Here is a 12649-nt window from a genome sequence, read left to right on the forward strand (position 1 = left end):
CATGGGTTTGTAGGCACTTTCCTAGATTCTCAAAAATCGAATAGCCGTTCGGAGGCCACTTGTCACTTGACTTGATTTGTGCAAAAATCTGTGAATCAAAACATTATTTAAAAAAAATCAGCTTCCTAGGGACTTCATGGGGATCGAATTATTTTGCAGTTTATTAAAATTCAGTAAATTTTTCATAGGAGTCTTGAACGTATACCGAATTGCCTCTTTACGTCCGCCGCTAACTGTTTTAACCACCGAATTTTTTTTTTTTTATAGTAAGAGAATTGCGGATTAACACGCCAACCCCCACTGCAGTTGTTTACATACATTTTTGTACATACATACATATACGTATTTATGTACCATACATATATACATATAAAAATATTTGATTATAACTTATTTGCATTTGCTGCTTCTGCCTGTCTCTTGGCTTGCTGGCTTGTTATTATGCTAACCACGAGCTGATATTTAAAACGAAATGCGGGGGGGTTATATCACACATTTTGCGAGCGCAGGAAGAGGGTTCCAGCGCTGACATGAGGCCGTCGTATCAAGTGCTCATATTAACAAAGTCAGCTGAGTGGCAACTCTTAAATATAAAAACAAAATAGCTAGAAGCGTGCTTTCAAAATGGAAATTAACAGCTTCATATCGACCGCGGTGAAAAGAAAAATCTCCTAGGTCGATATGAAGCTGTTAACTTCCATTTTTATTTGTGTTGTTGTGTTTTACGCATTTTTAGTAGACTCGCATAGCTGGGATAGATACCTGTTTGCTCATATGTATGTACTCTGCGTGTTGAACACGCCACTGCTAATGGGAAAAAATGAAGCAGCGCAGAAAATTTTAGCAGAAAAAATCATTGAAATCATTAGAAGAGCCAAAGCTCCAACTTACAATGTGTACAAATTGTTTCAGTTGGTTTCCTTGCAGTTCTTCTTCTTCCATGACAAACTTAAAGCTCCAGCGTTCTTTTTTATTACGGTGACTTTATATTGTCATTAAGGCAATTTATTATTCTTTATGGTCTGCGTCGGCTTTTTGCTTTGCCATTCATTTCAGGTTTTTACCTGAATCTCTTTAAAAAGAAAAAACGGGTTTGCTTACTTGTTGAATGCTGTACTCATTCTAAGCACCTTTTTTTAAGTTGGCGGCGTCAGCTCAGGTGACTCGGAATTGAACTTAAATGCTTTAAAGTGGCAGGCACATATGCTACAGCAAAACTAATAACAATGAGTCGGGGGAAATGTGTGACGGAAAATGACTTTCAAAACGGCAACCTCGCAACAGTTGTGGGACCTTTCTTGGGTTGCTCTCTGAGTTATCATTTTTGCATTTTTGCCTTTTGGTTTGGCTTTTTAGTATTTTTGCTAACTAGTTACTGTGATTATTAGGGGTTTGTCTTCTTAAGCTATTGCAAAGGCATTGAAGTACTCAATGCGATCTTATAAAGTCTCGTTGATATGTATGTATATTATAAATATACGTATTTTTTACTTCCCGATTGGTTGACCAAATCACAGTCTACTTCTGACTGCTAATCAAGAGTCGTTGATAAATATATATATATATATTCGGTGCTTCCCAAAGGGTTAACATTTGGGTGTTAGATTCAATAAAGTATGAAGACTAATTGACTTAAGTAATCGACATTAGCTAGGATATTTTCATTGGTTAAGTATATATATAAGTGTGTGAAAATCATTTTATCTGGCTTTAGAGTTCAAACTATACCATTGAAGAGGTTAAAGATAGGTTAGGTGAAGGCCAGAAGGCTTTATTGTATGCCAATCTCATGTGGTAACCCGAAAATTAGTAAATTGCACATAGACAAATCAGTATTCTGAGGAAACTTTAGACAATAAACAAGTAAGAAAGCGCAATTTGTTAAAATGGAGTTTTTTCTGATGACCTAATTAAAAAAGTCAAGAAAACAATCTCCAATATAATTAACAAAATAGTTAGATCCAATGATGGGTTTGTGAATATTTCGTTCAATAACAATGCTTAATTTTCACGTACGTACACTTGTTACAAACTTCACCGGCGTTGGTCTTCAATGTCTTTAGCGAATTTTTTCACTTTCGGCTCATTTTTGGAGCGGCATTCGCTAGATTGTTGAAGAGTTTCGAACTCATACTCATACGTCTTGTCACCAGTAATGCGTTTGATGGATGGAGGGTTCTCAGCTACTTTGCAACCTCTACTCGACGTCATTTTTGCAAAATGTTGAGGTAGTTTTGTAGGAGTATAGCATTGACACGCTTCATACCCAAAACATTAACCAAACAAATGTGGGTTCGATCCATAAGAGATGTTAAGTCCTCTGCTATCTGACAGATGCCAACACGAGAATTTGCAATCACTATTTCTTTAACTTTTGCGAAGTTATCGTTTCCCTAAAAGCAGGTAACTATTTAAAATCTATAAGCCACTTTTTAACACGATACCAAATATTTATAAGAAAAAAATGTATGCCAGAACGAGTTCCGTATTTCTTGTAGTAGATTTTCAGCTGAGCTACTGATATGGGTATTTAGTAATGAAATTAGTCTTAACACTGATTATTATTTAATACTATTTCCGTTTAAAAAAAAAATTAATTCCGTACAAAATTTCTCAATCAAGTGTTTGGCCTTAAGAAAAAGAGAAAACAGTAATTACAATCATAGCAATTCAAAAATAGGCGAAATGTTACTTAGCAAAGACTCACATCTGAAGCCAAGCAGAAATAAATCCAGTATCAAGTTTTCAGACTTCTCCAAACTTTTATTTTAACTTCTAACAATAGTTATGGAAAAAGCAGCAAAGTCAGAAGATGAGACACTTACACTTCAAATAATGAAAGATCAATGTACTTGATGCTTCGAAGCAACAAAGTTCTATAATTTTTCTGTTTATGCCAAATTCTTTTTTATCAGGGTTAAACTTAAAGTTCACCTAAATGGTTCAGTTAGACGATTAAATTATAATTTAGAAATAAATTAGTGGTTTAGCATTAATTGTTATTCTGTAGCCTTGTTTTTACCTTAAAATTCCAAAAATATTGAGTTCTTTGTTTACTCTATACACCAGATGATCATGCTTTGTTTTTCCCAAATATTGTACATACAACGACATAATAACACAGAAATTTCGCTTATTCCTTTGCACTTTAAAAACTAAGAGTCGTTATTCCTCACATACATTTGCTTAGGTATTTGTTTACCAACTGCTATAAAAGATTTGGATAAGCAAGTGACGAAGCAGAAAAATGGCTTTAAGTCTGATGTGGTAAAAATACAAAATGCAGAAGCCACAACCCTAAGTAGAGCAAGTGTACTGTCGGTTACTGGAAAAAAATGAGCAAGGCAAAGCAAGCAAAGCGAGGTTGTGAGGTAAGGCAACTGATTGAAAAGGTTAACAAGAAAAGGTCCTACAACGAGCAAACGAAATCATTCGCAAGCAGTAGACATTTGTGTAGTGCCGAACCTGTATGTGTTTGTGTGTGTATGTCTGCAATTAGCTATTTCATATATTCACTGACTCTCAAAGCGTCTACAACGACGACGAGACAGTATAAATAAGCGGAAAATTTGCGAATTTAGCGAAAGTAGACGTGCTGTTTGAAAAGTCTCAATAAATGTTACTCATACGCCGTGGCACAAACTCAATCAAAGGCGTCTGCAGCGACAACGAGTTCTGTATTGCTGGTGGATTGTTTATTTTGCTTTACTTGCTTTTTTCATAACGAAGGTTCAACTTTTTCAAGACACAAAACGGCAATAAAACACAACGGTACTTCCAGCGCAATCAACAGTTTGCCAATCAGGCAGAGCATAGCGACAATTGTTGCTGCAAAGAAAAAAGGTAGACAAAGTACACAAGTGCCAACAGCACAAGTTCTGCTGTGGGATTTGCACACACAGTTTGGATGTGAAAAAAAATTCACATTTCAGCTGTTGACTATTGCCTTTGACTGTGACAAACGTCCAGCGACACTTGAGTTTATTAACCCACAACAGCGCAAAAGCGGGCTCGGGGGCTGGGTCTGGTCAACTAAAGTGTGCGCTCAACGGTGATTAAATCTCTGTGACAAACGAATGAGATAACGGCAATAAATTTGATGAAAACGCATCACAGCGCACTTGACAAGCTACAGCTGAGTGGGCATGCGTGTGCAAGCCACAAAGGATATGATGAAATATCTCAGCTGGGCCGTTTTAGGGCGCGGCTGAGCACAGTTGAATTAGTAACTGACCACAACTCGACATAAATAATTCATAAAGGCATTATTTGCACTTGTATTTGTGTTAGTATGTGTGTGTGAAATAATCATCTGCTTTTGTGGTTTCGCAATGAATTGACTGCAAATAGTGGGCGTTCTATTAGCATGTCGAGATTAGATAGAACGAAAGGCAAATGAAACGGCCACACACAATACGGTAGACTGCTATTTAAGCCATTATGTGGTCACGTTTGAGTTGTTATTATTATTGGTATTACAAAGCTTTATGTATATCGAGTTGAAAATCCCATTTGGAAAATAGATTATAATCTCATTATAATTTAAATGCAATGAGCCTGCTATAAATGCTGCTAATGTGGGAAATAATGCGGTTAAATTATTTTATACAAAGTTTTAATTGGAATATTTTTTCTAAAAAGTTTAGAAAACATACTGTAATGAATGAATACGTATAATGACTAAGTTTTCAGCAAATAAAAGCTGTGTGGGTCTCTGTAGTGTGGGTGTGTTAGACAATATAGCTTCCCATGCCTTGAAAGATTAACGTCAGGTTTAAAATTCAAGAAACTCAGTGCAAGCATAAAAGTTCGTAAAGCAATATATGAGCTCTAAAAGTTTCTTAACCATCAATTGCGTACAAAAATCAGTTACAGAATACAAATTCCAGTATGAAAATCTAAAACAACAATAAAACTATCATTATTTGAAGAGAGGAAGAGAATTATTAATTGTTTTGAAATTGTTAAAAAAAGTTTTGTAAATGTTATTAAATAACTCGAAGAGCGGACTATCTGGTGATAACCTATGCCAATGACGTTAAACTTATGGTAAAAAGAAAACTTATTACTACCATATACGAGAAAGGTCATAGAGGCTAAAACTGGATGAGAGAGTAAGGAAGGTATCGGTTGCCATTTACTGCTATCGTAGAGATTTTAGGAAGTGGTCGGGACGCTCTAGGTTGTCCTTTCGCTTTACGAAACCGATAAGCCAATAATGTTTGATGAATAACTCGTCTGGTGAAGGGCACTCGACAAAGCAACACTCGCTAAGAAACTCGGAAAGAATAAACTGCTAACATCGGCATCTGCGATGTACTACCGGCAATATTAGCTAGGGCTCTTAATGCCATTTTACATATATCAGCCGTAGATATAGTCAGCAGATGCATTGCTGAGAAGGTCGCTCTGGGTGTATGAAATGGTTTACAAGTGGTCATTCTGCAATTCCTCCATTTTTCAACTTCATTCCTAATCAATGCGATTTTTCAAGGATGGGTTGAAACTTGGAAGAAAGGAGTTTTCTCCAAGGAGCTCTCCGTCAAGGTTAATTTTAGGCTACCAGATCACTGCAGTGTCTTTCAGCAGAAGTGGCGGTAATAGGCGCATTGCTCCGAAGTGCAGTCTCATTCAGGGAAGAGTATCTATCCTTACTATCAATAGCATCGAGCTGTTTATCAGACTCGTTTGAGATGCACATAGCGCAATCGTTGGAAACTGAAAATCTGATGAGTTCGTAGGAGCTAGTCCCACTTACCTCGGAGTGGGAACACGCTGGAGCTCCGCTGTGCTCCTGCATTCTAGCGCTGGGTCTATGAATTTCACGTGAGCTTAACAGACGTTGGTTGATGATCAGCTCCTGTGTGACTGCAGCAGATCTACTGAACTACTCTCAGCATGGTTCATCTTGCTGCAATCGTAGGGTTTGTTACTGGACATTGTCCAATAGACATCCATGTGTTGAACTAAATATCTTATCGGACGCAAATTGTCACAGTTGTGTGGAGGAAGTTGCGGTAGACACATTCAAGCAATTTCCCCTCCATTATCCAGCTTTTGAAAGATGGAGGTTAAACCATCTCGGCAGTAATACTTTAGGCGAATCAGGAAATATAGTCGAATTAATGATATTTACCGCCTCAAGAAATATGTGGTAGGCTCAAATCGCCTTATTGAATTATAAGGTCTTTATGATCATTATATAGTACAATAGTTTTAAGTATTACTTCATTCTAGGCTGTCCAATTGTGATCTCATTTGGCGATTGTAACATGATGGGCCTTTTAGGTAGGTTACTTTGTAATTACTTAAATAAGCACATTACCATTCAAGTCAATAATAAAAGCAAACTTTTTTGATGTTAACCATAACTTTTCTATAAAATAATGGGTTAAGTTCAAATAATATTTTACATTAGACTTACTGGAAGTACTTTTAATAACTTTTATAAAAATAATTATAATAGTCCTAGTCCTGGTGGCTGTTAAATAAAATATATTTATTTGGACAGGATTAAGAACAGCTATGAGGAATTATAACAAAGCTATTTTAAATTGTTACCTAGGAGGTAGGGACTCTTAATGGTCAAACTAAAAATTTATGCTGGACTTCGATAAGAAAGCAGCATAAAATTGTATAAGTATTTAGCACATAGTTTTTAGTTGTAAATGAAGAAGAATTATCGAATATTGTAATATAAAATGTAAAATATATTCTTCTTAAACATTGAGGTTGTGTTTACATATATCGAAAATACACAGCAAAAAATATATAAAACCATATCAAATCCCCACTGCAACCAACAAAAATTCTGCAATATTTTAACTGCACTTCAATATTCATTCCAATCTATTACCATTTAATACTATCATTATCGACAATGAGTATATGAACAAAACGACCATGTTTGCTGTTATCTCACTTAACACATAAAAATAGCATCAAATTTAAAATTCTCCGACTTTATTTTTTTAAAACTCTCCATACTCCTTTGCATTTAATAGCTTGTTACAATCAAATTCTATTTGCTCGCCTTAAATGCATGCACACAACCGTAAAATATACGCACATGTACACACACCCAGCCACACATGCGCATATATATTTCGCATTCAAACGAGCTCTCAGGTTCGGGAGTCTTAATATGCACTTGTGCTCCTCTCGCTTTTTATGCACACATTCGCCGGAGGCCATCGTGAAAATGGTATTTAGGTGCTCACATCTGTGTGCAAAACTGTGCGTAATACCATTCAAGTCAATAATTCGATATCACATACATCCAATACACTTGCAATGCAGGCGGAGTTTCAGCCAAATAGTTAGTTGAGCGCAAAAATAACTAAAGTGTGTAAATTGAGGCCTGCGGGTCTGACTTTTGATACACCTGAAAAATGTCTTACTTTAAATATATAATATATTATTATATATTTTTTTTTACACTGTACTAGTGTAGTTAAGTCGAGTAAGATCCCACTTAAATTGACTTTGATCTTTCAGTGTTATGGAAAGTAGTTAGAGAAAAGCGGAAATAGTCATTCATAGTTAGGCTTCTTAAGGGAGTAAAAATACAATTTGTATTTGATATCGGTTAACGGACTATTTATATTTATTATTTATTTATTTTTTATCTGAAAATATTCAGCGATCTCTTCTTCGCAACACGTCATTAGCTGAAATTTGTCAACGGAACGTATCTGAAATAATAGAATTATCAGTTACAAATGTGTGTGAGACCACATATCATCTTCAAGTAAGGCAGCTCAGAATATATTATAAATATAATTGCTGCAGATTCACTACTATGAAAGACCTTAAAATTTATTTATAATTTAGCGTATTCGATTTTTCACGCTTACTTACTTACTAAGAAATGTAAATGTTTTATGTACGACTTCAAGCAATATCACTTATTCAGGTACAGAACCTTTTCTTTATATGTGCTACATATGATGTCTAGAGATCGGAGCTGCTACACCATGATCTTCAGTTTTTGAGATATTCTTTTGAAATTCTGCATATATCTTTTTTTTCCGAAGAAGCTAATTCAACTAAGCATATAGCTGCCATACAAGCTGCCATACAAGCTGTCTAATCAAAATTAATTTGGAAATCTTTTTTTTTGACAAGATATTTACAAAAAATTTGGTACGCATTATTATCGAAGTTAAGGTTACAATATTCGAACAAATTGTTCAGATCAGACCACTATAACGCTATTTGGTAGTCATATTTATTGATTGAGTAAAGCAAAGTAACTCTCTCTCTCTCTTTTTCTTTCGTTGTTGTACTAATCAAATTAGAATAGATCGTATACGATATTTTTTATTTCTCTCGAATTTTAGGCGGAAAATAAATTAAATTGAAAATTCGCAGTATATTATAATAATATGATGAAACTTTTTTCTACAAGACCAACTACTTCATAGCTAAGTCAAGCTCCAAAGTGGACATCGCTAATTAAATCACAAACTTATTTATATTTGTTTTTTGCTTTATGCTAAAAAAATTATGCAAATAAATGATTTTTCAGCACATTACTTAATATTCCACAAAATCATTAGTTGTCTTTGTGATTCTCTACTTAAAATAGTTTTCTATGAATAGTATTTTCCATTTTCCTTCTACTGAAAGCCAAATGTATTTGATTGTCTGCTTATACATACATATATATATTTATGTATGTACGAGTATGTGTGCATGTTTATCATTTTCATTTTTATGATTTCAACATATCTATCACTTAAATAACTTCTGCATGTACCAAAAACAAGTGTGACTTATTTATACTTTTTCATGTTATTTGTTTTTCTCGGCGCTGAGTTTCAGTGTAGAAATGCGCCTGAAATACTAATTTCGCAAATGCAATAAAACAACACCAACAACGGCGTGCGTGCCAAGCATTTTCGACCAAAATTTAATACGGAAAATTTAATTTGGCTGCGAAAAACAACATTGCAGCCGCATTTGAATGCAGCTGATGGTGGCTAACGATGAGCTCGCGGCTCCCTGTTCCCAGCTATCGGCAGACTTGTGTGAGGGGCACTTGTCGGGACACGCAGACGGCCAGGCAGGAAGGAAAGGAGGTGTCCAAATGCAGCAAGGTGGCTGAAGCACATAAGGATGGTCACACAAGTATATATAGTTTGTATATATATGTCTGTGTCATAGCTCCTGCAAGCGTGTGTGTGTGTGCATAACTAACCGCGCGAACGAGCAGAATTACACCACTTCTTCTCCTCGCCAATTTGAATATTTCGGCTAGTGGCGCGAATTTTACGATATAAGCGATTGTTTATGTCCCCGCATAAGTCTGTGTATATACATATACTTGTATATGTGCGAATGTATGTATGTATATTTGTAGTTGTTTGCATGCATTTGACTTTTGTATATTTACTTTCGTTCTGTATATGTTTAAGGGATTCTTTGCATTGCGCTCTCGCGCGTTATGATAAATACAAATGCAAATAGAAAAGGAAAATGCAGCGGAAAATAATGTGCACGGTGCATAAACACAATGACTGCAATGCCCAAACAATCTGCGGCAATTGGAAATATACGAGCAACAACAACTTATTGTGCTGCGCTGCAGTGACACTAAATGCTTAGTTGTGGTACTTTGTGTGGCAGTATTATGTGGTAATCGCTTATTTGAATGACAGCGAAATGTTTTATGCTGAAATTAACAATTTACTCGCTCATCGCTCTTAGACGTTTGCTTAAGTGCCCAAATGCAGTTGTGTGCACTTTTGATAAATCCAATTTATTTTGTCAAAAAATGCGTAGAAAGCTTATGAAGCATTAATAATTATATTTAAAGACATAAATAGACGCATGAAAATTGGATTAATTTTGTAGCAATTCAGCAGCGGTTCGCAGATGGAAATTCGGGCAATGAACTTTTTTGCGTTAACTCGTGTGGCACCCATACCACTGCATCTTTATGAATCCAGCCTTATTTTGTTCAATGTTTAGCTCTTGGGCAAACGAAACAAAGTTCACATGGCAAACTGATTCTATGATTTCCATTATTGTTAAAATTTTTTTGACCATTCCTTTCAGAGCTTCGTGTTTCTTTGATATCAAAATTACCGAATCGGCGAAAAAAGAAAATTGCGTATGGTTGGCAGCTACAGTATCAGGACCATAAACACTAAATTTGCCTTATCAACGAAAAGTATGTCATTGTTGCTTTCCATCTTTTTCAAAATTTTATTAATAAGTCACCTGCTTTGAAAAATAATAAACATATTTAATCAACAATCAGAAAATTTACTGAGTCAAATTAAAAATTTTCAAACTTAAAATAAATTTCCGTTCCTTTTACCTGTTTACACGTAAGGAGGTTGGGAATGTATACGTACTATAGTCGGTATAATAAAAAAATTTAAGTTAAATGTTTGCTACCAGCTCTATAGAGTAACAGAGTCTTTTTTATTTAAGTGAAAATGAAACTTTAATTTTTATTATTATAAATGTTATTCGTTTTCATGGAATCGAGATATGTGAATTATTGTAAAATAATTTTTGATGATTTTCACAGATACTTTCCCTGATATAAATTTTTTGTCAATATACTTGTATTATCATTACCAAATTATTATTCTGCGAATTTAGTGGTAACTTTGACACCCAAAACTTCTTTGCTTTGTCTTCTCCTTCAAGATATGGGATTAAAATTTGGTATACAAGCTTTCGAATATGTTAAGAATCTGTCAAATTATGTTCGATTAAACCACTGTAAGATGTAGTCTTCATTCAATCATTCCTTCAAATGGAATATTGTTCGATAAGAACCATAGATTACTCGCTAATATTTCAAGTAGACGCCATTACCAATTTATGGATTAGATTTATCTATGCCAAAACGTTAAGTTTGCCGAAATAAAGCAAACCATAAAATTCAATGCTAATTGAAACTTCAAAACGTTTATGCAGAAACTACAATTTGCAGACTTTTATGTGCACACTCGTTTGTTTGAAAGCATAGGGGTATAAAGCAAGTAGGTGAGTGGATCTAATAAAACGCAAACTAGATTTCTACCACTTTGCTATGCATACACACGCATAATATATATGTATATATATATGTGTGTGTGCAACTTAAATGAGTTTTGTTCATTTCGCCTTAACGAATGCCAACTGGAAGCAACCTGTGCAAATGTTTGGTAAAAATGAATGAATGGCACATTCATTCACCAACACAAAAGCATAATGCATAAATATGCATACACATACATACACATTTACATATTTACGATTATATATTGTACTTATGTATGTATGTGTCTGGTGGTGTTGTTGTGCTCATGAGTTGCTCACAAATGTCTTATGAGCACGTTCGAGTACTTAAAAGCATGCTCGTAAATTTGTTTTCGCTGAAGAGCCAACTGCATAATGAATCAATGCAAAATTCTATAAGCACACACCCATACATACAAATACATTGATACGTATATACATATATAGATGATTGTTTATATGTGAGTGTGCGTGCATGTGTTGTGACCGCCAACGCTACGAGTCGGTCGTCAATGCTATGAATGGTCAAGTGGTAGCAAATGTGTTACCCACCTGCCAACGGTAATTTCTTTTATTTCTTCGCACACAATACAAGGCCATGGTGACAATGAGCAAGGCATGAGCACCAACCAACCAACCAACCTCATACATATACATATATATATATTTTATTTGTAGAACATACAGGGAAACGATCGGCGTGGCGTTTCAACCTTTCCGACCAACCTTACGGTATTGCGGATATTGATTTCAAGGTACAATTCAATTTCCCTCGACATTCGAGGAATTTTATGGTTTCAGTAAATGGTGGCCTAACAAAGTCATACATACATACATACATATATACAAACATGCATTCATTAAAGCACCTCATGTTCTTCGATATTTCGATTTTGTTTTGTATGTGTATATGTTTATGTGTGTGTATGTTTTGCTTACCGCGAGTTAAGCGAGTTACCTGTGAATTCATAAAATTTTGTCTGGATTTTAGTTGAATTCGGTTCGGATGCTGCTATTTATCACCTCAGTAAATATACATACACATGCATATAAAAATATTACGGTTTTGCTTTTATGGTAAAAGTTGTGGCAAAGTTGGAACTGACTTATTACCAATTTATAATATTCAGTAAAATTCAGAAGCTTCTAAAAATTTTATTATTTTACGATTTATTTCAATTAAAGAGAATTTGAGAGTATTCGAACTTATACACATACATATATACATATTTATACTCTTAACAGGATGTATTAAATTTGGCACGTATACGAGTATATAGTCACTATAGTCTGTCTGTCTGTACACGTACGTGAACTAGTTCTTCAGTTTTTGAGATATTGATCTAAAATTTTGCACACGTCCGTTTCTCTCAAATTGAGCAGCTCTCATTAGTTTAAGCCGCCGATATGTAACTCCTATGGCATATGGCTGCCGTACAAACTGAACGATCAAAATCAAGATTTTGCATTGAAAAATCTTTTATCTGTCAAACTATCTTACGAAATTGGGTATAAATTATTGTCCAAGCAAAGCTTTAATTTCCAAAAAAAGAAAAGCCGGAAATATTTTTTTCCTCATTGGTAGTTTGGATACGATTCTAAGAGATGTCACCTTTAATAGATTATA

At 34.8% G+C, this 12649-nt stretch overlaps 1 protein-coding gene across 14 annotated transcripts in view; it reads right to left on the bottom strand.

Annotated features, from left to right (window-relative positions):
• Calx (sodium/calcium exchanger 3) overlaps positions 1-12649 on the bottom strand; it is a 117689-nt gene that overhangs the window by 71779 nt on the left and 33261 nt on the right. The gene's annotated exons all lie outside the window — the stretch shown is intronic.

Source organism: Bactrocera oleae, chromosome 2 (genome assembly GCF_042242935.1).
Source record: "Bactrocera oleae isolate idBacOlea1 chromosome 2, idBacOlea1, whole genome shotgun sequence".
In the NCBI taxonomy this organism is placed as follows: Eukaryota; Metazoa; Arthropoda; class Insecta; order Diptera; family Tephritidae; genus Bactrocera; species Bactrocera oleae.